The sequence below is a fragment of the Salmo salar genome, chromosome ssa08, assembly GCF_905237065.1.
Source record: "Salmo salar chromosome ssa08, Ssal_v3.1, whole genome shotgun sequence".
In the NCBI taxonomy this organism is placed as follows: Eukaryota; Metazoa; Chordata; class Actinopteri; order Salmoniformes; family Salmonidae; genus Salmo; species Salmo salar.
This window is the reverse complement of record NC_059449.1, coordinates 5489743-5516569: the sequence shown is the minus strand read 5'-3', so window position 1 is coordinate 5516569 and position 26827 is coordinate 5489743.

Genomic DNA, 26827 nt, shown 5'->3' with positions numbered 1-26827 from the left:
TATAATCCCACATCCTTGACTTCCATGTCACTTCTTTCTGACTACCTCCCATGGAATGTTTGTATTTCATGACCTTCACTACTGCAGGGGTTTGTGCGTGTCCACTTAGCTACAGAGGTGAAGCTGACATGTTTTACCAGTACAATAAATCAATCCTGGATTGAGATTATATATTGTTAAATTTATTGTTGTGGTATGTTGAGTGTTAACTGTTATATGTCAGTGCTGGGCCCATAGGAAAAAAATCTGTTGCTCACTCGGATATCCTCCAGATCTTTTGAGACTACCTAGAGCTTCTCAATTTTGAATCATTCTGTGACCGTTTGTGTCTGGGTTATTGCTCCTAAAGGCCCCTTAGGAGAAATATTGATGTGAAGTTATAGACTTCTATGAGACATATATAGGACAAATGAAGATGAATTGAGATGATCGTTTTACCAGTATTCGAGAAGTGTGATCATCATTGTATACTGTTGAGCTGATTCTTGCCTCTGCTATTTTAAAGGAGCAATAATGATAAGTACCTAAGACAAGTTTGAGACTTTTATTAGACTAATGATCTTAGTCTGAGGTGATCATTTCAGAAATATCTAAGAAGTATGAGCCATAAAGGAGATCTCTACATTGTATGTGCAACGTCTCCTCCATGTCTCATGTATTTCTCTTAAAATTACTACAGAAGCTATGCATGAGCTTGGTTAATGAGATATGAGACACAATTGAGAATTGCATTTGTTAGTAATATTTGCAGTGTTAATTATGATTACCTGTTAAAAACAAGAATGAATACTGATACAAATGTATTCAACAGTGCTTATTATAGTGGCAACCAAAAGTATGTGAACCCTGTGGAATTACCTGGATTTCTGCATAAGTCACAACAATAGACAAACACAGTGTGCTTAAACTAATAACACACTAACAAGTATACGTTTTCATGTCTTTATTGAACACACCGTGTAAAAATTCACAGTGTAGGGTGGAAAAAGTATGTGAACCCTTGGATTTAATAACTGGTTGACCCTCCTTTGGCAGCAATAAACTCAAACAAACATTTTCTGTAGTTGTGGATCAGACCTGCACAACGGTCAGGAGGAATTTTGGACAATTCATTTTTACAAAACTGTTTCAGTTCAGCAATATTCTTAGGATGTCTGGTATGAACCGCTATCGAGGTCATGCCACAGCATTTGAAAATCGGGTTGAGGTCAGGACTCTGACTGGGCCACTCCAGAAGGCGTATTTTCTTCTGTTGAAGCCATTCTGTTGCTGCTTTACTTCTGTGTTTTGGGTCGTTGTCCTGTTGCATGACCCAACTTCTTTTGGGTTTCAATTGGCGGACAGATAGCCTTACACTCTCCTGCAAAATGTCATGATAAACTTGGGAAATAATGTTTTCGTCAATGATAGCAAGCTGTCCAGGCCCTGAGGCAGCGAAGCAGCCCCAAACCATGATGCTCCCTCCACCATAATTTACAATTATGATGAGGTTTTGATGTTGGTGTGCTGTGCCTTTTTTCTCCACACAGTGTTGTGTGTTCCTTCCAAACAACTCAACTTTAGTTTAATCTGTCAACAGAATATGTTGCCAGAAGCGCTGTGGAACATCCAGGTGCTCTTTTGCAAACTTCAGACGTGCAGCAATGTTTTTTTTGGACAGCATTGGCTTCTTCCGTGGTGTCCTCCCATGAACACCATTCTTGTTTAGTGTTTTACGTATCGTTGACTCGTCAACAGAGATGTTAGCATGTTCCAGAGATTTCTGTAAGTCTTTAGCTGACACTAGGATTCTTCTTAACCTTTGCACTGTGCTCTGGCAGTCATCTTTGCAGGACGGCCCCTTCTAGGTAGAGTAGCAACAGTGCTGAACTTTCTCCATTTATTGACAATTTGTCTTATCGTGGACTGATGAACATCAAGGCTTTTAGAGATACTTTTATAACCCTTTCCAGCTTTATGCAAGCCAACAACTCTTAATCATAGGTCTTCTGAGATCTCTTTTGTTCGGGGCATGGTTCACATCAGGTGATATTTTTTGTGTTTTTATATGGCAGGGCAGCTCTAACCAACATCTTCAATCTTGTCTCAATGATTTTACTCCAGGCTAGCTGACTCCAATTAGCTTTTGGAAAAGTCATTAGCCTAGGGGTTCACATACATTCACAGTTTATGCTGGAAAAAAGTTTAAACAATATATTCAATATAGACAAGAAAAATACAATAATTTGTGTTATTAGTTTAGCCTGTTAGGGCTAGGGGGCAGTATTTGCACGGCTGGATAAAAAAAATGTGCCCGATTTAATCTGGTTACTAATCCTACCCAGTAACTAGAATATGCATATACTTATTATATATGGATAGAAAACACTCTAAAGTTTCTAAAACTGTTTGAATGGTGTGCTGACTTGACTGCCGGTTATTGGAGGGAAACGATTTCCTCAACATCAATGCCATAGTAAAACGCTGTTTTTGGATATAAATATGAACTTGATAGAACTAAAAATGCATGCATTGTCTAACATAATGTCCTAGGAGTGTCATCTGATGGAGATTGTAAAAGGTTAGGGCATCATTTTAGCGACTTTTATGGTTTTGGTGACCCTGTCTTTGAATTGACAAAACATTACACACAACTCTTGTAAATGTACTGTCCTAACATACTCTAAATGTATGCTTTCGCCGTAAAACCTTTTTGAAATCGTAAAACGTGGTTAGATTAAGGAGATGTTTATCTTTCAAAAGGTGTAAAATAGTTGTATGTTTGAAAAATTTGAATTTTGACATTTATTTGGATTCAAATTTGCCGCTCTTGAAATGCACCTGCTGTTGATGGAGTGCACCACGGGTGGCACGCTAGCGTCCCACCTAGCCCATAGAGGTTAAGCACACTGTGTCTGTCTATTGTTGTGACAAAGATGAAGATCAGATAACATGTTATGACTAATTTATGCAGAAAACCAGGTAATTCCAAAGGGTTCACATACTTTTTCTTGCCACTATTAACAAAGCATTTCACTTTTCATTCCCTGCATAGATTGAGGTTCCATTAACTGTAAGCACTTTAATAAAATGAATATACAGCATATGCTCGTGTACCTGATTTGGTGCAAAAAACCCAAAATAATAGTGTTGAGATGAAAATAGGCAGTTGTCACCCGACAGATGTAGTGAACAAGAAATCTAAATTAAATGTGACACCAATAAGCCCATAACAGTATGTTCTTAAGTTAACCTTATTGCAAATATAAATATTGCACGTTGTACACAAACATTCTACACAACACAAATTCTGGAGACATATCCTGCACCTATCCAAACCTTTGTCTCTTTGGAGGACAATTCTTCTTAGGCTTTGGCATGTCCATTCTGTGAATAGTAATTCCAATATGTTTGTTTTCAAGAGAATTTGTGGTTTCAATTGTAACTTGCCTGCTTTGACCATTATAAATATATATACAAATACAAACCCATCAATCACTAATGATATAATGATAACTACAATCATTCCTTTATCTAAATTCAGTTAATGACTTGTGTCATGCACAAAGTAGATGTCCTAACCGGCTTGCCAAAACTATAGTTTGGGGCTAGGCGTCCCAATATTTTTACACCGGCTCAGGTGTCACAACTTCTGTCGAAGTCGATGCCCCTCCTTGTTCGGGTGGTGCTCGTAGGTCGACGTCACCGGTCTTCTAGCCATCATTGATCAGTTTTTCATTTTCCATTGGTTTTGTCTTGTCTTCCTACACACCTGGTTTCAATTACATTCATTACATGTTGTGTATTTAACCCTCTGTTTCCCCTCATGTCCTTGTCGGTGATTGTTTGTATGTTATGTACTCGTGTATTTGGTGTGCGACGGGTTATTTTTACCCATGTTATTTTTGTATGTTGGTTTTGGAGTTTGTTTTTTGTTAACCTGTTAGGGCTAGGGGGCAGTATTTGCACGGCTGGATAAAAAAATGTACCCGATTTAATCTGGTTACTAATCCTACCCAGTAACTAGAATATGCATATACTTAATATATATGGATAGAAAACACTCTAAAGTTTCTAAAACTGTTTGAATGGTGTCTGTGAGTATAACAGAACTCATTTGGCAGGCAAAACCCTGAGACAGATTCTGACAGGAAGTGGATACATGATGTGTTGTATTACCTTTAAACCTATGCCATTGAAAAACACAGGGGCTGAGGAATATTTTGGCACTTCCTATTGCTTCCACTAGATGTCACCAGCCTTTACAAAGTGTTTTGAGTCTTCTGGAGGGAGATCTGACCGAACAAGAGCCATGGAACGATGATGGCCCATTAGACACCTGGCGCGCTAGGTCATGCTGGGTACCCTCGTTCCAATACGTTTTAAAAGATTTTGCATTCGTCCGCCTTGAATTTTATTCATGTTCTGGTTAAAAAAGGCCCTAATGATTTATGCTATACAACGTTTGACATGTTTGAACGAACGTAAATATATTTTTTCCCCTCGTTCATGAAGTGAAGTCCGGCGGGCTTAGATCATGTGCTAACAAGACGGAGATTTTTGGACATAAATGATGAGCTTTTTTGAACAAAACTACATTCGTTATGGACCTGTGATACCTGGAAGTGACATCTGATGAAGAGAATCAAAGGTAATGGATTATTTACATAGTATTTTCGATTTTAGATCTCCCCAACATGGTGGCTAGTCTGTATCGCAACGCGTATTTTTCTGGGCGCAGTGCTCAGATTATTGCAAAGTGTGATTTCCCAGTAAGGTTATTTTTAAATCTGGCAAGTTGATTGCGTTCAAGAGATGTAAATCTATAATTCTTTAAATGACAATATAATATTTTACCAATGTTTTCTAATTTTAATTATTTAATTTGTGGTGCTGACTTGAATGCCGGTTATTGGAGGGAAACGATTTCCTGAACATCAACGCCACAGTAAAACGCTGTTTTTGGATATAAATATGAACTTGATAGAACTAAAAATGCATGCATTGTCTAACATAATGTCCTAGGAGTGTCATCTGTTCGAGATTGTAAAAGGTTAGTGCATAATTTTAGCTGATTTTATGGTTTTGGTGACGCCTGTCTTTGAATTGGCACAACATTACACTTGTAAATGTACTGTCCTAACATACTCTAAATTTATGCTTTCGCCGTAAAACCTTTTTGAAATCGGAAAACGTGGTTAGATTAAGGAGATGTTTATCTTTCAAAGGGTGTAAAATAGTTGTATGTTTGAAAAATTTGAATTTTGACATTTATTTGGATTCAAATTTGCCGCTCTTGAAATGCACCTGCTGTTGATGGAGTGCACCACGGGTGGGACGCTTGCGTCCCACCTAGCCCATAGAGGTTAATAAAACTATTCCAGTTTAACCAAGTTGGTTTCTTCTGTGCCTGACTTCCCTGCCACCTACACACATGACTATGACAACAGGTTCATAAATTCACAAATGGCGATTAAAAATTCACTTACTTTTTGAAAATCTTCCTCTGATTTGTCATCCAAAGGGTCCCAGCTGTAACATGTTGTGTCGTTTTGTTAGATAAAATCCTTCTTTATATCCCAAAAAGTCAGTTTAGTTGGCGCCATCGATTTGTGTAATCCAATCGTTCAACATGCCAAGATAGGAATCCGAAATTCTACCCCTAAACTTTGTTTCAACAAGTCAAAATATGGTTCTATTTAATCCTCAGATACCATAAAATGTAATTAAACTATAATATTTAATACGGAAAGAATGTTCAATAGGAAAACGATATTAGCAGGTGTGTGTCCTATTTGTCATGCGCACATACACAAATTTCCAAGTCTGCATCCCTGTAGTAAAACTCATTATTCTTCCTCGTTTTGGAAGAAACAAGCCTGAAACCTTGAACAAAGACTACTGACACCCAGTGGAAGCTAAATAAATTAAAAATCCCCCACACGTTCTATTGGAAGAGCATGGGCTCTCAAAACAAAAACATTTCAGGTTGGTTTTTCTTTGGATTTTCTCTTACCAAATCTATTGTGTTATAGTCTCCTACATTATTTTAACATTTCTAAAGTTTCAAAGTGTCTTCTTTCCAATGGTACCAATTATATACATATCCTGACTTCAGTGCCTGAGCAACAGGCAGTTTACTTTGGGCACGTCAGTCAGTTGGAAATTGAGAAAAAAGGTGGTTGAAAAACGTGTTTTAACCTCTTGGGGCTAGGTGGGACGCTAGCGTGCCACCTGTGGTGCACTCCATCAACAGCAGGTGCATTTCAAGAGCGGCAAATTTGAATCCAAATAAATGTCAAAATTCAAATTTTTCAAAAATACAACTATGTTACACCATTTGAAAGATAAACATCTCCTTAATCTAACCACGTTTTACGATTTCAAAAAGGTTTTACGGCGAAAGCATAAATTTAGAGTATGTTAGGACAGTACATTTACAAGAGTTGTGTGTAATGTTTTGTCAAGTCAAAGACAGGGTCACCAAAACCATAAAACCAGCTAAAATGATACACTAACCTTTTACAATCTCCATCAGATGACACTCCTAGGACATTATGTTAGACAATGCATGCATTTTTAGTTCTATCAAGTTCATATTTATATACAAAAACAGCGTTTTACTATGGCATTGATGTTGAGGAAATCGTTTCCCTCCAATAACCGGCAGTCAAGTCAGCGTCAGAAATTAAATAATTAAAATTAGAAAACATTGTTAAAATATTATATTGTCATTTAAAGAATTATAGATTTACATCTTTTGAACGCAATCAACTTGCCAGATTTAAAAATAACCTTACTGGGAAATCACACTTTGCAATAATCTGAGCACTGTGCCCAGAAAAATACGCGTTGCGATACAGACTAGACGTCATGTTGGGGAGATCTAAAATCGAAAATACTATGTAAATAATCCATTACCTTTGATTCTCTTCATCAGATGTCACTTCCAGGTATCACAGGTCCATAACGAATGTAGTTTTGTTCAAAAAAGCTCATCATTTATGTCCAAAAATCTCCGTCTCGTTAGCACATGATGTAAGCCAGCCGGACTTCTCGTCATGAACGAGGGGAAAAAATATATTTCCGTTCGTTCAAACATGTCAAACGTTGTATAGCATAAATCATTAGGGCCTTTTTAACCAGAACATGAATAATATTCAAGGTGGACGAATGCATAGCCTTTTATAACGTATTGGAACGAGGGTACCCAACATGAAGTAGCGCCAGGTGTCTAATGGGACATCACCGTTCCATGGCTCTTGTTCGGTCAGATCTCCCTCCAGAAGACTCAAAACACTTTGTAAAGGCTGGTGACATCTAGTGGAAGCAATAGGAAGTGCCAAAATATTCCTAAACCCCTGTGTCTTTCAATGGGATAGCTTTAAAGTCAATACAACACATCAGGTATCCACTTCCTGTCAGAAAATGTCTCAGGGTTTTGCCTGCCAAATGAGTTCTGTTATACTCACAGACACCATTCAAACAGTTTTGGAAACTTTAGAGTGTTTTCTATCCATATATAATAAGTATATGCATATTCTAGTTACTGGGTAGGATTAGTAACCAGATTAAATCGGGTACATTTTTTTTATCCAGACGTGCAAATGCTGCCCCCTAGACCCAACAGGTTAATGACTCCATGTATGTAAACTTCTGACTTCAACTGTATGTTCTTTGAAATAAATGCGAAACAGTATATGCCCTGGTTGATTAGCTAGTTGCCAGGGAACAAATATATATGTTTTTTCTAGGGAGCTCTTCTTACAAACTCAGGGGAAAAGTTGTGTCAGTGTTTGCAAGAACTAACTAAGTAAGTAAAATAGCTTTATCTGTTTGTATTAGTAATGCAAGTTTATCACATAATATACTTCAGACGAGACCCCCATGCATATTACATTCCAATATAACGTTAGCCTAGCTGGTAGCCTGATTATTTTGCTTTTGATATGCATGTGTTTATGCACAACAACACCCATAGTATTTCAGCATATGTGTGTACTGTTTATAAGGGACATCATTCCTAACAATTGTATTTTGTAATGAATATTAGTAGTGCATCTTTAATCTTCATAAGATGTGTTAGGCCAACGTATCTTGATGATAATTGAGTGAGCAAACACAGTGTAGCACTGGGCTAGCCGTAATTAGCTGTATCTGTATTGAATAATATTGGAGACTCAAAATGACAAGACCGGAGCCTGGAAGCCGATGGAGAAGAAAGATGAATAAAGACAACGCTGGGCCACTTAAAACCAAGAAGGACTGCACATTTGGTGAGTGGTGTGGCATTGCTCTGTCATATTTTAACATAGCTGACACACCCGCCCCCATCAGGACAGCACACACCCGCCCCCATCAGGACAGAACACACCCGCCCCCATCAGGACAGCACACACCCGCCCCCATCAGGACAGCACACACCCGCCCCCATCAGGACAGCACACACCCGCCCCCATCAGGACAGAACACACCCGCCCCCATCAGGACAGCACACACCCGCCCCCATCAGGACAGCACACACCCGCCCCCATCAGGACAGCACACACCCGCCCCCATCAGGACAGAACACACCCGCCCCCATCAGGACAGCACGATGGATGAACAATATTTAAGTAAGTTATACATTGTTATTACACTTCCTATGTTTTATAGTAGCACGCTCTTGTACTAGAAACATATTTGCATAAACATCTCAATACTGGGCATAGATGTCAAGTCAAGGAAAACAACTTTGCCCAAAACATGCTCAAGGGCAATTACAACTGTGTTGACAGGGGTTTCCAATAGGGGCACAACATGGAAGCAGGTACCATGTGTTACAGTATCTTGCAGCAAAGAAAAACCTGCACTTTGAAATTCGCCAATAAGTGCCCTCAGAGGCAAAGAAGAATTCAATCTGTCCATCCTTTATTTGTGGTACATTAGAAAGAAAACAGTAAAATTGTTCCTTCTTTTTCCTTTCCCATAATGCCTTGATGTGAGATGAGTTCTCTTAACTTGTGCCCTGTGAAATGCCTTCACTGAATGTGATGAATAAATGTGGCGGCAAGCATGTTTTTCAATTGCAGAGAGGTGCCTTGCCTCCAGCTGAAGTTCACTTGATGCTCCAATTATGTTTGTTCTCGACTTGTCACTGTTTCATCACAAAAGCCATGGTCATTGGTCATCCGTGCATAAAAGTCAGCTATGGCATTAGCTGGCTTTGTGATTTGCGAAATAGCAGGAAACAGCAGCAATATAGTTCGTAGTGAGATAGGTACAAGATTACAATGTGTAAATACAACTGAGCTCTATATGAGATAAATGTAAGACATGTTTGAAATAGAGCATCTAACTGTTCATATCACATTCAGACTCAATTAAGATCTTGTACGACTCATCTAGTAGCTGAGACTGAGAAAAGAGACACGTGTGAGAGAGTTCAGAGAACTCATACAGTGATCACTGTGAGACAGATCCGTGTCTACTTCTCAGGAGTGACAATTGAGATGAATGACAAAAATGCACAACATCTCACTTTAGTATTGACTAGTGCTCTTTTTTTTGTCTAGGAGATGGACAGAGGTGATAAAGGAGATCTCATCTTGGATTTTGCTTTCCTATGGGCTAGGTCAGCTGAGACTTGCCACAGAAGAGTGCACACGTACGCACGCATGCATGCACACACGCGCACACACAAACAGGTTGACATCCTGTAGTAAAAGTCATCCAACCATGCTTTTTTGAGTCACAAGGTGATATGTGCTCTTTCTCTAAAGATGCCAGACTCTATAAAGGGCTCAATGTTTAACCCCAAAAAGTCTAAAGCCGTTCGAGCTTAGTGAAAATATGGAATTGTTTTCAGATTTAACCATAGATCATTCAGTTATTTGATTTGGAATTTTAGGACCCCTTTAGGTATAATTTTTTATATATACACTACCGTTCAAAAGTTTGGGGTCACTTAGAAATGTCCTTGTTTTTGAAAGAAAATCACATTTTATGTCCATTAAAATAACATCAAATTGATCAGAAATACAGTGTAGACATTGTTAATGTTGTAAATGACTATTGTAGCTGGAAACGGCTGATTTTTTTATGAAATATAAATAATATATATATATATATATAGAGGCCCACTATCAGCAACCATCACTCCTGTGTTCCAATGGCACGTTGTGATAGCTAATCCAAGTTCATCATTTTAAAAGGCTAATTGATCATTAGAAAACCCTTTTGCAATTATGTTAGCACAGCTGAAAACTGTAGTTCTGATTAGCCTTTTTTAGACTAGTTGAGTATCTGGAACATCAGCATTTGTGGGTTCGATTAAAGGTTCAAAATGGCCAGAAACAAAGAACTTTCTTCCGAAACTCATCGGTCTATTATTGTTCTGAGAAATGAAGGCTATTCCATGCGAAAAATTGCCAAGGAACTGAAGATCTCGTACAACACTACTTCCTTCACAGAAAAGCTCAAACTGGCCCTAACCAGAATAGAAAGAGGAGTGGGAGGCCCCTGTGCACAACTGAGCAAGAGGACAAGTACATTAGAGTGTCTAGTTTGAGAAACAGACACCTCACAAGTCCTCAACTGGCAGCTTCATTAAATAGTACCGGCAAAACACCAGTCTCAACGTCAACTGTGAAAATGCGACTCCGGGATGCTGGCCTTCTAGGCAGAGTTGCAAAGAAAAAGCCATATTTTAGACTGGCCAATAAAAAGAAAAGATTAAGATGGGCAAAAGAACACAGACACTGGACAGAGGAACTCTGCCTAGAAGGCCAGCATCCAGGAGTCACCTCTTCACTGGTCTTACAAACACTGCTATAGGTCAACAAACTTCCACCGAAGATGCGAAGGCCGACATAGGCGGATGCGGTGGATTGAGACCCATACAAAAAACAGATATCTAGCTTAAACTGTCAGATTTGTATGGGTATTTTTTAAATTATATTACATGCGCACATGTGCATCAATAGACTTTTATTAACAAGCTGCTTTATGTTTGTGTCTGTCTGTCAGGGTTAGGCTCAATTCGAATTAAAGGCAGTCAGTTCAGAAAGTAAACTGATCGAATAGTCAAAGAAAGGGCATTTATTTTCAATGACTTCTCAATAAACTGAAAAGTTAAAGCTATTTATTTCAAAAGCTTTTGAATTTCTGAATTTTAAATTCAAATCACTGCCTTCAATTCAAAATGAGCCCAACACTGTTGTTGATACACCCGTGTGTGTGTGTGTCTGTCTGTGCCTGCATCTGTGTGTGCCTGTTCTTGTGCGTACGTCTGTGCGTGAGTGCATCCATGTGCGAGTGTGTGCATGCATGTGCATCTGTGGGTGACTGAATCTGTGGGCATGTGTAGTGCGTGCTCATGTAACCGGTGTGAAATAGCTAGCTAATTAGCGGTGCGCCCTAGTAGCATTTCAGTCGGTGAAGTCACCCGCTCTGAGACCTTGATGTTGTTGTTTCCCTTGCTCTGCAATGGCCAGGCTTTTGCTGAGTGATAAATAACGATGCTTCATGAGAGGCAGTTGTTGACGTGTGAAGAGGGTCCCCGGTTCGAGCCCAGGTTGGGGCAAGGAGAGGGATGGAAGCAATACTCTTACACTCAGCCAGCACACTGACATTGCCACCAACATCACATCTAACATCTTTAGCTACGTCCAGGGCTCACTGACATTGCACTTGAAAGGAGCAAGGAAACAAATGAATTCTGTGGATAGAGATTACTGTGGCCGTGGAGAGGTGAAATTGTTTCTGATTTATAATGTTTCGTTAGAAATTTTGGAGTGTCCATTGGTTATCCACAAAATTCCGGTAACTTGCTCAACCTAAAATTTCATTTTTGTGGGGGTAATTCCCAGTTGGAAGATTTCCACAATCAGGAGTGAATAAGCAGGAAATCCAAAACCACCACCCAGGATTTATGGAAAACCTAGGAATTTTGGGAAACTTACCATAATTGAGCAACTCTAGGTAAGCCTATAAGGCCTAGGTAAGGTGGAGTGTTGCCACAAACACTGTTTTCTGCTTCAATGCATGACAATAAGTATGAAATGCGTATATACTTTTTATGAATGCTGTATGCATTGGTTTTGAATGCGAGTTCTGATGGGTCCTGATGAATGTACCCCTTCAAGAAAAGGGTTTCAAAATATCTGCAACCTTCAATTGAAACAGCACAGTAAACCTTTCTGCGTCCGTTTGCATCTGGTCCGTGTACCTTAATGTTCATCGACTTGATGAATACCACTGAGTGTTCAAAACATTAGGAACACCTGCTCTTTCCATGACATTGACTGACCAGCTAAAAACTATGATCCCTTATTGATGTCACTTGTTACATTTTTTTTTATTTAACCAGGCAAGTCAGTTAAGAACAAATTCTTATTTGCAATGACAGCCTAGGAAAAGTGGGTTAATTGCCTTGTTCAGGGGCAGAACGGCAGATGTTGACCTTGTCAGCTCGGGGATTTGATCTAGCAACCTTTCGGTTACTGGCCCGATGCGCTAACCACTAGGCTAACCACTTCACTCAGTGTAGATGAAGGGGAGGAGACAGGTTAAAGAAAGATTTTTAAGCCTTGAGACAACTGGGACATGGATTGTGTATGTGTGCCATTGAGCCAATGGGCAAGACACCTTATAGAGTTCATGCCCTGACGAATTGAGGCTGTTCTGAGGGCAACAGGTGGTGCAACTCAATATTAGGAAGGTGTTCCTAATGTTTTGTACACTCAGTGTAGATTGGTTCAATATGCAGCGTGCAAACTGAAGGGCTTATCTTCTGTGAAAACGCAACGATGCAGCTAGCGGGAGGCCACTTCTAGAGAATACTCTGTGTACGTACCAAATGGCACTCTATTCTCTACGTAGTGCACTACTTTTGACCAGAACCATATGGGTCCTAGTCAAAGTAGTGAGCTATATAGTAAATAGGGTGCCATTTGAGATGCAAGCTGCTTGTCTCAAACAACCTCCATGTGTGCCTTGACGGAAAGCCAACATCTTTTAGCCAAATGCTCCCTCTGGAAAGCATCCACAAACTCTACAGCAAACAAAAGGCTGGTTTTTGCAGTCAGATGAACATGGTGTGTGACAGTGTGTGAATCCAGACATGCTTTTAAATCCGCTCAATTGTCCTAAATAGCTAGCCACGTCCCAAAAATGGTTGAAAATCTCTTGGTGTCCTTTTTAGCTCAATTGACCAAAAACTGTCTTAGAGGACATCTCATGGACAGGCTGTACACCAACATCTTGATTTTCTTTACTGTTAAAGTATGTTTCCTCCCATACAGTTTCACTCCATTAAGTTCTTTGCTATTCTTAAAAAAGTGGTGCATATTTTGAAAGGGACGTTCATGTGGAACTGAACGATTCACCTTGAGAATTGATGAAGTGGCAAATTGTTAGATAAGGATTTCATAGAGGTAAAGGACTAAGCTGTGGCATGGCAGAATGCCCGCGCCCTTGACCATTAGGAGACCGAGGATACAATCTCAATTAGACAAGGGTTTAATTAAAAATGTAATATATCAAATTTAATGAAGATTATGTACTTGATGTTGCCCTTGGTTGTACACATCTATTCCTACTGTAGCCTTTAAGAGGCCAAGATGGCGGCGCAGTAGGACGTGTATATCTGTCTTTGTCTTATCCCTTGTAAATTGCCAGTATTTTTCATATATATCTTAATCTCCCTATCTATCTACGAACTAAATATACTTTCCTGCCACCGCATCACCCAATGTGGTACGGACCCTGCAATTTCTATTCCTTATATGGAACTTCTATCGGGAGCTAGCCAGCTAACTAGCTACTAGTCTTTGTTAGCCACGGCTAGCGGTCCTCTCCTTTTTTCCCCGGCATCAGCCAGCCTTAGCTTGGACAATCACCTGCCAGTCTGCACAGCGCGATATCAACCCAGAGCATATCGGACTGCTTCTCTACCATAACACCGGATTCCTGCAACCCCCCTCACTCAATGTGGTACGGATCTGTTATTTTTATTCCTTATAACTGGAACTTCTATTAGGAGCTAGCCAGCTAACTAGCTACTAGTCTTTGTTAGCTACGGCTAGCGGACCTTGCCCCCCGAATCAGCCAGCCTTAGCTCGGACAATCACCTGCCAGTCTGCACAGCGCGATATCAACCCAGAGCATATTGGACTATTTCTCTCTACCATATCATCGGATTCCTGCCGCTCTGGATCATCGCACAAGATCATTACTCCGGATCATTACAGCTAGCTGCAAATGAGTGGCTACTGTTAGCTAATGCCTCTGTCCTGAAGCAAGCAGAGCTAGGCCCAAATACCAGCTAATTCTAGGGCTACAATACCTCCTTTGCCAATTGGCCTGGACCCTTTATTATCAACACAGAGCCCCACCGATCCATCACGACTGGACTGCTGATGTGATCGCCTGATGTGGTTTCAACAGGCTATTCTGTTACGATATCGCCACAGAACCATCGACTAGCCCCAGCCCGCTCCTTTTCTGAATGCTGTGTCACCTGCTCGTCCAGCTAGTAGTGACTACAGAACAGCATCCTGACTCACCTATTGTTGCTCTTTTGACCCTATGATCACTTGGCTACACAGCTGATGTCCCCTGGACTGTTTCAACAACACGGTACATCACTTTGTTTAGCTGTCAGCCCCAGCCTTGAACTCAGGTCCTGTATGTACCTAACTGACCCGCTCTGCCCATTCATCGCAATTTACCCATTGTCTTAGCTCTCCTGATCAACACCAATGATTGCTTTATGCCTCTCTCTAATGTCAATATTTTTATTTTATTTTACCTGTATTTAACTAGGCAAGTCAGTTAAGAACAAATTCTTATTTTCAATGACGGCCTAGGAACAGTGGGTTAACTGCCTTGTTCAGGGGCAGAACGACAGATTTGTACCTTGTCAGCTCGGGGATTCAAACTTGCAACCTTTCGGTTACTAGCCCAACGCTCCAACGCTCCCTGCCGCCCCAATATGCCTTTTCTACTGCTGTCTTGGCTAGTTTTTATTGTTTTATTTCACTGTAGAGCCCTCAGTCCCATTCAAAATGCCTTAGATAGCGCTTTCATTCCACCCCACACACATGCTGAGACCTCACCTAGGTTAATTGATGCCTCCAGAGACTAAACCTCTCTCATCGTCACGCAACGCATAGGTTTACCTCCACTGTACTCACATCCTACCATACCATTGTCTGTACATTATGCCCTGAATCAATTCTACCATGCCCAGAAAACTGCTCCTTTTATTCTCTGTCCTCAACGCACTAGACGACCAGTTCTTATAGCCTTTATCCGTACCCTTAGCCTACTCCTCCTCTGTTCCTCTGGTGATGTAGTGGTTAACCCAGGCCCTGTAGCCCCCAGATCCACTCCTATTCCCCAGGCACTATCATTTGTTGACTTCTGTAACCGTAAAAGCCTTGGATTCATGCATGTTAACATCAGAAGCCTTCTCACTAAGTTCGTTTTTTTTACGGCTTTAGCACACTCCGCCAACCCTGATGTCCTAGCCGTGTCTGAATCCTGGCTTAGAAAGGCCACCAAAAATTCTGAAATTTCCATCCCCAACTACAACATTTTCCGCCAAGATAGTACTGCCAAAGGGGGTGGAGTTGCATTTTACTGCAGAAACAGCCTGCAGAGTTCTGTCATGCTATCCAGGTCTGTGCCCAAACAGTTAGAGCTTCTACTTTTGAAAATCCACCTTTCCAGAAATAAGTCTTTCACTGTTGCCAACCATTACAGACCACCCTCAGTCCCCAGCTGTGCCCTGGACACCATATGTGAATTAATTGCCCCCCATTTATCTTCAGAGTTTGTACTGTTAGGTGACCTAAACTGAGATATGCTTAACACCCCGGCCGTCCTACAATCTAAGATAGATGCCCTCAATCTCAACCAAATCATCATGGAACCTACCAGGAATAAACCCAAATCTGTAAACACGGGCACCCTCATAGATATCATCCTGACCAACCTGCCCTCTAAATACACCTCTGCTGTCTTCAAACAGGATCTCAGCGATCACTGCCTCATTGCCTGCATCCATAATGGGTCTGCGGTCAAACGACCACCCCTCATCACTGTCAAACGCTCCCTAAAACACTTCAGTGAGCAGGCCTTTCTAATCGACCTGGCCCGGGTATCCTGGAAGGATATTGACCTCATTCCGTCAGTAGAGGATGCCTGATTATTCTTTAAAAGTGCTTTCCTCACCATCTTAAATAAGCATGCCCCATTCAAAAAATGTAGAACCAGGAACAGATTTAACCCTTGGTTCACTCCAGACCTGACTGCCCTTGACCAACACAAAAACATCCTGTGGCGTACTGTATTAGCATCAAATAGCCCCCGCTATTGCTTTTCAACCAATCGCTGCCCGCACCTGCCTGCCCGTCTAGCATCACTACTCTGAACGGTTCTGACTTAGAATATGTGGACAACTACAAATATCTAGGTGTCTGGTTAGACCTATTTCGCAACAATGCATCCTTCACTCATGCTGCCAAACATACCATCGTAAAACTGACTATCCTACCGGTCCTTGACTTCAACGATGTAATTTACAAAATAGCCTCCAACACTCTACTCTGCAAATTGGATGCAGTCTATCATAGTGCCATCCGTTTTGACACCAAAGCCCCATATACTACCCACCACTGCGACCTGTATGCTCTCGTTGGCTGGCTCTCGCTTCATATTCGTCGCCAAACCCACTGGCTCCAAGTCATCTATAAGTCTTTGCTAGGTAAAGCCCCGCCTTATCTCAGCTCACTGGTCACCATAGCAGAACGCACGCGCTCCGGCAGGTATATTTCACTGGTCACCCCCAAAGCTAATTCCTTCTTTGGCCACCTTTCCTTTCAGTTCTCTGCTGCCAATGATTGGAACGAATTGCAAAAATCACTGAAGCTGGAGACTCATATCTCCTTCACTAACTTTAAGCATCAGTTGTCAGAGCAGCTTACAGATCATTGCACCTATACATAGCCAATCTGTAAATAGCCCACCCAACTACCTCATCCCCATACTGTTCTTTTTTTCCCCCCCTTCGCACCCCAGTATCTCTACTTGCACATTCATCTTCTGCGCATCTATTACTCCAGTGTTTCATTGCTAAATTGTAATTATTTCACCACTATGGCCTATTTATTGCCTTACCTCCCTAATCTTACTTAATTTGCACACACTGTATATAGACTTTTCTATTGTGTTATTGACTGTACGTTTGTTTATTCCATGTGTAACTCTGTGTTGTTGTACGTGTCACACTGCTTTGCTTTATCTTGGCCAGGTCGCAGTTGTAAATGAGAACTTGTTCTCAACTGGCCTACCTGGTTAAATAAAGGTGAAATAAATAAATTAATAAAAAAAATCAGGTTTCCCAGACACCAGATTAAGCATGTTCAGTGGAGATTCTCTTTTGAAATAGTTTTTAAGTCCAAGACTAGACTTAATCCGATTCCGGGAACATTGCCCATAATATTTCAGGTAGATGCGTTTCATTTAAGGATACTTGAGTTGGTAGGTTTAAAACATCTAATGAAAACTGACTGCAATTCTTCTGAACAAAGGAAAATCTAAATGCATTGGCTTCCGTTAAATCCTTGTCAAATGAGAAAGGAGGATATAAATAGATTTGAACCTATTTTGACAGAAGGTGAACTAACATTTCACAAAAAAGTACGTAGTATAGATTCTTGATCAAAGCACACTTGTCTGTTTGTCAGTCTTCATTCAAATCTTGAAATAAAACCTGTCGTTTTCAGAGACTTTGTGACAGTTTCCTGTCACAATATAATTAAATGTGCTAGTATTAGTACAGCTGGCAAAATTTAAATCTTAACAAATAATGTCTTAGATTAACGTTTCATATATTTCAAATAACAATTTTCTTGGTTTAAGAGCGTGAACGTTATTTACGTATAATAAGAGTTATATGGAGAAAATCGTACCTCTTTGAAATGAAAATGGATGGCCATCCCTTCAGCAAAAAATATTTTACCCAAATCCTCCCTGAACACTTGAAAAAAAAACAAGTGACCCTCCCCATACCCAAAATAATAATGAAAACATAAAGTTGATAGCAGAGAACATGACCAAAGCCTTAGATATGCAGTCGTCCTTTAAGCATTACATTGCAGTGCAGGAATCTTGATAGCGTGCTTTCTTCACCATGACAATATTTCTCTTTTACTTTTATTAAATTCATAGTTTTGATCAGCAGGTGATCACTGCTCAGCATAGTAAGTGCGTTTTCTAAAAGGTAAGGGCAAGGCCCCGGGGTTTGGGTGCCCTTAACGTGCTCCATCAAATGGCAGTCAGAAGGGAGGGCTGGTGGTTTTAGGTGTTTCTGGGTCACAGGGAGCATGTGACCTATGCTCCCAGCCTGTTCTTCTGGACTGAATGATTTATTACCTCACTCAGCCTCAAGAACACACTGCCAGCCCAGAGAGAGATGAAGGGAGGGAGACAAAAAGAGAAACATGAGAGAGAGAAGAGAGAGAGAGAGAGAGAGAGAGAGAGAGAGAGAGAGAGAGAGAGAGTCTGAGATGCATTGGTGGACCTGGTTGTTACTAGGAGAGCAAGAGGGAAAGTGGGAGAGAGAGTTCAGAGCAGACCGTCACTCACTTGTTTCTTACACACCCTGCTTTATCCAGATACATTGCAGATTTTATTTAAATGTGTACCGTGGACATACTTGTCTTTACCATATGGCTGAATATCATGTCATCTCTGTTCATACGATTTGTACCTGGGTCTTCTAAATGCAGAGCATCTCTGACTATGCCACAGGTGTATGCAATACAATGTGTGATACTGAATTAGTCAAAAGTAGTTTGTAGCCATGCAACTGGGGTCTAAAGGAAAACAAGGAATGATTTTAAGGGTTTGAAAATGTTATTTTAAGGTTTGTTGCTGACTCACAACCAGTTGCTGTGTTGCTACCTAAATGACGTTGTGCAAACATATCTTTTCCTGTCACGTTGTCACGTCCTGACCAGTAAAAGGGGTTATTTGTTATTGTAGTTTGGTCAGGGCGTGGCAAGGGGTGTTTGTTTTGTGTGGTTTGGTTTATGTTCTACATTTTCTATTTCTATGTGTTTATCTAGTTTTTTCTATTTCTATGTTGGGGTTTTGGTAGGACCTCCAATTAGAGGCAGCTGGTTGTCGTTGCCTCTAATTGGAGGCCATATTTAGTTGGGGTTTGTTTCACTTGTGTTTTGTGGGTGGTTGTTTCCAGTATCGTCTGTGCACCTTATTGGACTGTTTTCGTTGTTTGTTCTGTTTAAGTGTTTTTCCTTGAATAAATAAGAAGATGAGCACTTTACCCGCTGCATTTTGGTCCACTCCTTATGACGCCCGTGACACACGTCATGTAATGCAAGTTGTTTTGATTGCTTCTGAGATTAAATTGCAGCTTTCCCGGGTTTAGATTCTTATTTTCGACATGGACAAATAATTCTGCACAGCAGCTCAGACCAGAGGTAACTTGCTCAGTTTAAGCTAACCTTTTGTGTTTTCCCCTCTGGATATTCTCAAATTGAAATGACATGCCTATCCTCTGCCATTTTGTTTTTGCATGTCCTCACAAGAAATTGCACGGTAAACGAGATTAGGAAGAAATAATACGAAAGATGTACGCAGTGAGATTACAATACCAATAGATAATCTCGGAATTAATGAAAACCTTGACTGGTGTTAACTCTACACTGGAGTCTCACAAGGGAGCAAGGTATTGAGGGATTTCTTGTTGGAACAGCTTATCAGATTTCTGTATTTTATAGACCACTCTGACATTGGTCTAATTTTTCAATCAGGCAACAAATCCTTGGCAGCGGTAGCCAACCCTGGGAGCAAATCATTGATTGTGGCCTGTGTTCTGATGCTGGTTGCTGAGGCACCTGTAATAAATTGAACACAAAACATTGAAAGATTTGATTTAGAAAACCTTAAATGGCGAATTTCACAAACAGTAGCACCAATAGAACAGCGAGGAAGGTGACCAATTGATTTTAAGTAACTGTGGCCAAAGTGCTGCTCGCTATTATAGAGGAATTGATTGGGACCCAGGTCGAGTTAGACCTGCTTCCTCAGAATTGGCAGTAGGCCTGTGTTTCGCAGAAGGAGGGTCGGTGACTTGCCAGAAAATATTCCAACTATCCTTCAGGCTTAAACTATTAGTGCTAGCCATTCATAAAATATTATTTAATTCCAACATTCTCTAACAGCATGACACAAGCACACACCTACATAAATATACACACTTACAAAAGTACATGGACATGCACACAGGCAAGGTTTTTTTCATCAAAATATCTCTTGCATTCATCACAGGTAATGTGCACATTCAGTTGACCCGCCACATTTTCATATCAAAATGTATGTGAACAAGGGTATTTTTTCCCCTCATACTTCCATTATGGCAGACCACATAATGGGAAAGGGATCGGATAGTCACCTTAGACAATGGCATAAGAACAAGCCTGACATACCATGCACGCCATTTGCAAATATAATGCAGGGGGAGGCCATCTAAGCATAATTGATTGTATCCCAAAGGTACATATGTACATTTCCATTCAAATCCCCTTTGATTACAGTAGCACACAATCATCACTGGCTGTTAATGCTATTATAATAACATGGCCATACCTGATAATTCTGTCTTCATTATACCTCCACTTTGAGTTGGAGTTGTTCAGGGTGACATAGGGATGTGGTGAAGGAGGGATTCTACAGGAGGTCTCAAGCTAATTCATTTACAAGGGGAAGGAGGACATTTTCTAAAGTTTTTCTTGATGGATCATGGATGCTCTTACACCTGAACGTCAAAACTGTAAAATCACACCTCCTACATGTGTCCTGTACACCTTCAAATCCCCTGCAGTGCTCGCTTGCCTTTAAAATGTTGTTAGGTTTTGACCTGTCTGCAGGTCAGCGTGCAGCATGTTTAAAGAGGTCTCACGACCAGAACATTGGTGTGGTGATTTAGATTGACGGCAATAGCATGCACAAAACAAGTAACGATTCAGCTGTTTATAACGATTTTGTTTATAATTTTCTCATATAGCATTTGTAACTTTTCCGTATTGTGAGAACGTTTTTTATTGAGTTTGAGCCTAATGTATTTCACATATTTGAGGTATCTTCTATATTTTTGTTACATGAAAGCCAAACTGTCCCGATTCACTTAAAACTGTTGAGGTAACTTCTTCAACAGAATAACTAATTCCAGTCTTGAAAAGGTTTCTTTCTCTCTTTTTTCCTTTTGATTAAGAGGAGCCCTTAGACTTCACTTGACTTCCGTCAGTTCATCAGTAGGGCCTCTCTGTAATCGGAAATAAAGTACAAACTTAGTAAGGGCTCCTCTTACTTATTTTTTTGAGTACTGTTTTAGTGGTACATGTGGAGCGTTCATCTCAAAACCCAGCAGTGTAGTTTCTTAAAACGGACCTCTATTCATTTCATTTTTCTGTATCCTCAGAGTCTTGGGATTTGACTGTGTGGATTTTTAAATAAAACACTCTGCCTTAAGATGTACTCAGGGGATGTCTGGGCAATCAGACAATTGGAGTGCTCCAGGCAGAAATTACCCACAATCCACAATAGTGGGCACAACACAGACAAAACATTTCCTGTTTAATAATCAAACAAGATATTCTCTTCTGGCATGGAAGTTCATAATCTCTCACTATGACATTAGGATTGCCAACGTTGTTGTACAGTGAGGGAAAAAAGTATTTGATCCCCTGCTGATTTTGTACGTTTGCCCACTGACAAAGAAATGATCAGTCTATAATTTTAATGGTAGCTTTATTTGAACAGTGAGAGACAGAATAACAACAACGAAAATCCAGAAAAAAGCATGTCAAAAATTTTATCAATTGATTTGCATTTTAATGAGGGAAATAAGTATTTGACCCCCTCTCAATCAGAAAGATTTCTGGCTCCCAGGTGTCTTTTATACAGGTAACGAGCTGAGATTAGGAGCACACTCTTAAAGGGTGTGCTCCTAATCTCAGTTTGTGGAGCACACTCTTAAAGGGAGTGCTCCTAATCTCAGTTTGTTACCTGTATAAAAGACATCTGTCCAAAGAAGCAATCAATCAATCAGATTCCAAACTCTCCACCATGGCCAAGACCAAAGAGCTCTCCAAGGATGTCAGGGACAAGATTGTAGACCTACACAAGGCTGGAATGGGCTACAAGACCATCGCCAAGCAGCTTGGTGAGAAGGTGACAACAGTTGGTGCGATTATTCGCAAATGGAAGAAACACAAAAGAACTGTCAATCTCCTTCGGCCTGGGGTTCCATGCAAGATCTCACCTCGTGGAGTTGCAATGATCATGAGAACGGTGAGGAATCAGCCCAGAACTACACGGGAGGATCTTGTCAATGATCTCAAGGCAGCTGGGACCATAGTCACCAAGAAAACAATTGGTAACACACTACGCCGTGAAGGACTGAAATCCTGCAGCGCCCACAAGGTCCCCCTGCTCAAGAAGGCACATATACATGCCCATCTGAAGTTTGCCAATGAACATCTGAATGATTCAGAGGACAACTGGGTGAAAGTGTTGTGGTCAGATAAGACCAAAATGGACCTCTTTGGCATCAACTCAACTCGCCGTGTTTGGAGGAGGAGGAATTCTGCCTATGACCCCAAGAACACCATTCCCCACCTCAAACATGGAGGTGGAAACATTATGCTTTGGGGGTGTTTTTCTGCTAAGGGGACAGGACAACTTCACCGCATCAAAGGGACGATGGACGGGGCCATGTACCGTCAAATCTTGGGTGAAAACCTCCTTCCCTCAGCCAGGGCATTGAAAATGGGTTGTGGATGGGTATTCCAGCATGACAATGACCCAAAACACACGGCCAAGGCAACAAAGGACTGGCTCAAGAAGAAGCACATTAAGGTCCTGGAGTGGCCTAGCCAGTCTCCAGACCTTAATCGCATAGAAAATCTGTGGAGGGAGCTGAAGGTTTGAGTTGCCAAACGTCAGCCTCGAAACCTTAATGACTTGGAGAAGATCTGCAAAGAGGAGTGGGACAAAATCCCTCCTGAGATGTGTGCAAACCTGATGGCCAACTACAAGAAACGTCTGACCTCTGTGATTGCCAACAAGGGTTTTGCCACCAAGTACTAAGTCATGTTTTGCAGAGGGGTCAAATACTTATTTCCCTCATTAAAATGCAAATCAATTTATAACATTTATGACATGCGTTTTTCTGTTTTTTTTTGTTGTTATTCTGTCTCTCACTGTTCAAATAAACCTACCATTAAAATTATAGACTGATCATTTCTTTGTCAGTGGGAAAATGTACAAAATCAGAACGGGATCAAAAACTTTTTTCCCTCATTGTAGATGTCTGATGGTAGAACTAAATCATACAGCTTTTTTATAATTCTATTTTTATGCTTAGTTTTTTTGCTGTTACCACCGGTTGGCTTGACAATACATTATTCAATGTTCATTGTTTAAACGAATGGCCTTTGGACTAGTTGTTGGAACTTTCCTTCACACTCACCCTCAGGGTCTGCATTGTCTACGTTAAACCCTGTCAAATAAAAACATACCGGGACTCCATGTTCTCAGCGAATGATTGACACATTCATCATCACATCTGAACAAGTCTCCACATATCTCATGAGACACAAGACATCAAGTTGTCCCCAAAGGCTATTATTTATGTAATACAATTTTCATTCTTCATTGGGGATGCTGAAATATTGTCATATCTTCTCCTGCTCCTCCCCTCCTGTGTACAACGTCGCCCACCGGTCCTGGGATTCATCATTACGCACACCTGGCACTCATCATTACGCGTACCTGTTAATCATTATGATTCACACCTGGACTTCATTACATTCATAATTTCCTCCCCTATATATGTCACTCCCTTATGTTTTCTCACCAATTGGTATTGTTCTTATTACGGAATTGTCTCGTTACTGGTTTTGTTGTTTTATTAAACGTTTCACCTGCCCCTGCTTCCCGACTCACAGCTCCGTTATTACAAATATTGATACCCTTACGGGCTACTTAACATTCTCAAACAATGTACAGAGTGCAAAATAATAAGGGAAACATTTAAAAGGGGGAAAATAAGCTAATACTGAGAACCATATTAGAACATAGCCATCAATAGAGATTCAATTGCGAGTGTAACGAATGGCCCCAGTTTTAATTATAGGTTAATGGGAAGTAGTGATCGTTACATCATGAGACAACTCTAACACTTCCAATCCTTCCCTATTGATCTCTGTTATCACACACCAACACAGTGGCATTCAGATCACGTTTGTTGATCATCGTGTCGAAGACTAATGAAGGAACAATGACTTGTTAGCAGGAGACTGAATACAGAATATTATTGCACTTAAAGCAAGTTATTGTTAATACAGCTGTGCAGCATTCTAATTTAATATACAGTATGTAATTAAGACTTGAATATAACCAGTTAGATTTCAAGATGTTATGCTATGTTGGTATTTAGATCTCTTGTTGATCAACATAAAGAACGGCGTAGGAGTAAAGGCTCGTTAGCAGGAAATGGTACAGAACATTGCTGAACTTAAAACCTTAACAGATCATTTAAACTAGTACGGGTAGTACTTTGAATTTAAGTAATCTAGGTTATTTACAAACTTGAATCAAATTAATTTATTTTCAGTGTTTCCCCTACATTCATTTAGATGCGGCAGGCCATCGCTGCTAAATTGTTGTCGCCACTCATATAAAGTATGCAGAAAAGATAATGGAGCTTTATACACTATCATTTTTAAAGATCATCTTTGAGAACTATAAACCACCAAAATAAAAACTAGACAGTCAGGGAGAATCTAACGTTCCTACAATGCCATGGCACCCCCATTGATTTTGTTATAAGGTTTGAGTTGCTCAGATAGCATATAAACACATCATCCGCCATGGCAAATGTGTAGAATTGAAGGAAACTAGCTTTAAAACTTAAACTGTCCAGAGTGGGTGAAAACGTGCTTTGGTGATGAAATTTCACTTATGTTGTGAAATAAATTTTACCAAAACATATTTAACATTGAATCCAAAAAGTCAGATTTCGTAACTTTCAAGGATTTTGCGGTGGTCGTCTACAAAGTTGTTTCCGCAGGTCGCAAAAAGCTAAATTAACATGACATAAGCTGAATTAAATGTAAAAGTCTTTTGAATATACAATGATTGCAATACTCTCAGTGCTCTGTTGTCATTTCACAGAGATACGCATGTTTTGCATTAATACGAAAAGTTTATTTGAAAATATTATGTCCTATCTCAAAATTGATATATTTTTCATTATTGTTTTATATTCTCCCGTATGTCAGTTTGCCTTAATTCTCAAACAGCATCCAGCCTACATGACGCACTGCTATTTTCCAGATTTTTTTACCACTTGTTTTCCTCTGACCTCCAGTCGTTTAGTCACCCTAATTTTGGCCATCCTATAAGGGTAAAAACTCCAATAACTTTTGCACGTATTATGATAGAGACATGAAGTTTGGACCATTGTTTTTTTTCTTATTTGAGTATCTACACGATTAACATTTCACCCATTGGTCAAACATTTTGGTTTTGATTGGACACCTTATAAAACTAACATTTTCTCTCAGCCCCATGGGAAAATGTGTTGAATTGCAGGAAATTAGCTTTAAAAACATCTTTCAATCCACCATGAGCCTTGTATGATCTTCACAGACCGGCTCCCTGATTGAAGTGGGGACTGTAATGGGAGCGACATAATAGCTGCATCATGTTTGGCTCCCCTCAGGAAGGAATAGCGCCATCCATTCCCAAATAATTACAGAGCATCTGCTATAATCAGCTGACCACAGTTGTTAGTAATTAATTTCAAACGCGTGTGCCTAACGAACGCCGACACACCACGCAGGAGTCAGCCAAGGCCAAGACCGAAGAACTGAAACCTCCTGAAAGAATAGAAAGTAAAAAGAGCCTTTCCGGCTTGCCACATGATGCTAACTAAGCCTACTGCTAGCAAAGAACCACAAAAGCAATTAACCCAAAGTTAATTAGAAAATACCCTCTCCTAATTCAAATGGATGAAAGAGTGGTGTTTGGACAGTATAGTGCAGGACTGGGCAATTATTTTCCATGGAGGGCCACATTAGAATATATTTTTGCCATCGTGGGCCAGAATCATATTACAGGATTATACATCATGTGTATGACTGTGTTGACAGATATATCTACTGTAAATAATGTCCTGATATGCTACTTATTTAACTTTTTTTAACATGCACAGAAATAAACCACATCCATGTTCTCCTTTTGGTAGGTATTTTCATTATTAAACATGCAATGAACTACACAGAGGGAAAAGTACACTGTGCATTCAGCACCATGGACAGAACTCTTGTTAACGGGTATGCACAAAAACACAAGAAAGAGAGAGAGCTCAACATTACATTTAAACTAGTCAATCAGTGTGAGGAGTGAAGTCTCTGATGGGCATTGACTAGAGCAGTGAAGTCAGGTGTAGTTTCTGGCGTCGCTATGTGCAGGATTGCTGAGAGGTGAGAGTCAATAAGAGATGATCTGTGCCTTGACTTGTTATATTTCATCACTGAAAATGTCTGTTCACATACATAGGTTGACCCAAACAGTACAAACATCTTCTGAGCATGACTCTTAATCATTGGAAAGTTTTGTTCATCGAGAGATCCATAGAACCTTGTCAGTGAAATTGTTTTGAATAGTTCTCCAATCACTGCATCAGACTGATGATAAATAAGCTCAAGTTGCAGGTCAGTGGAGCGTTATCCACATTGAAGGTAAAAGGAGAGGAAACCAACAGCATGTC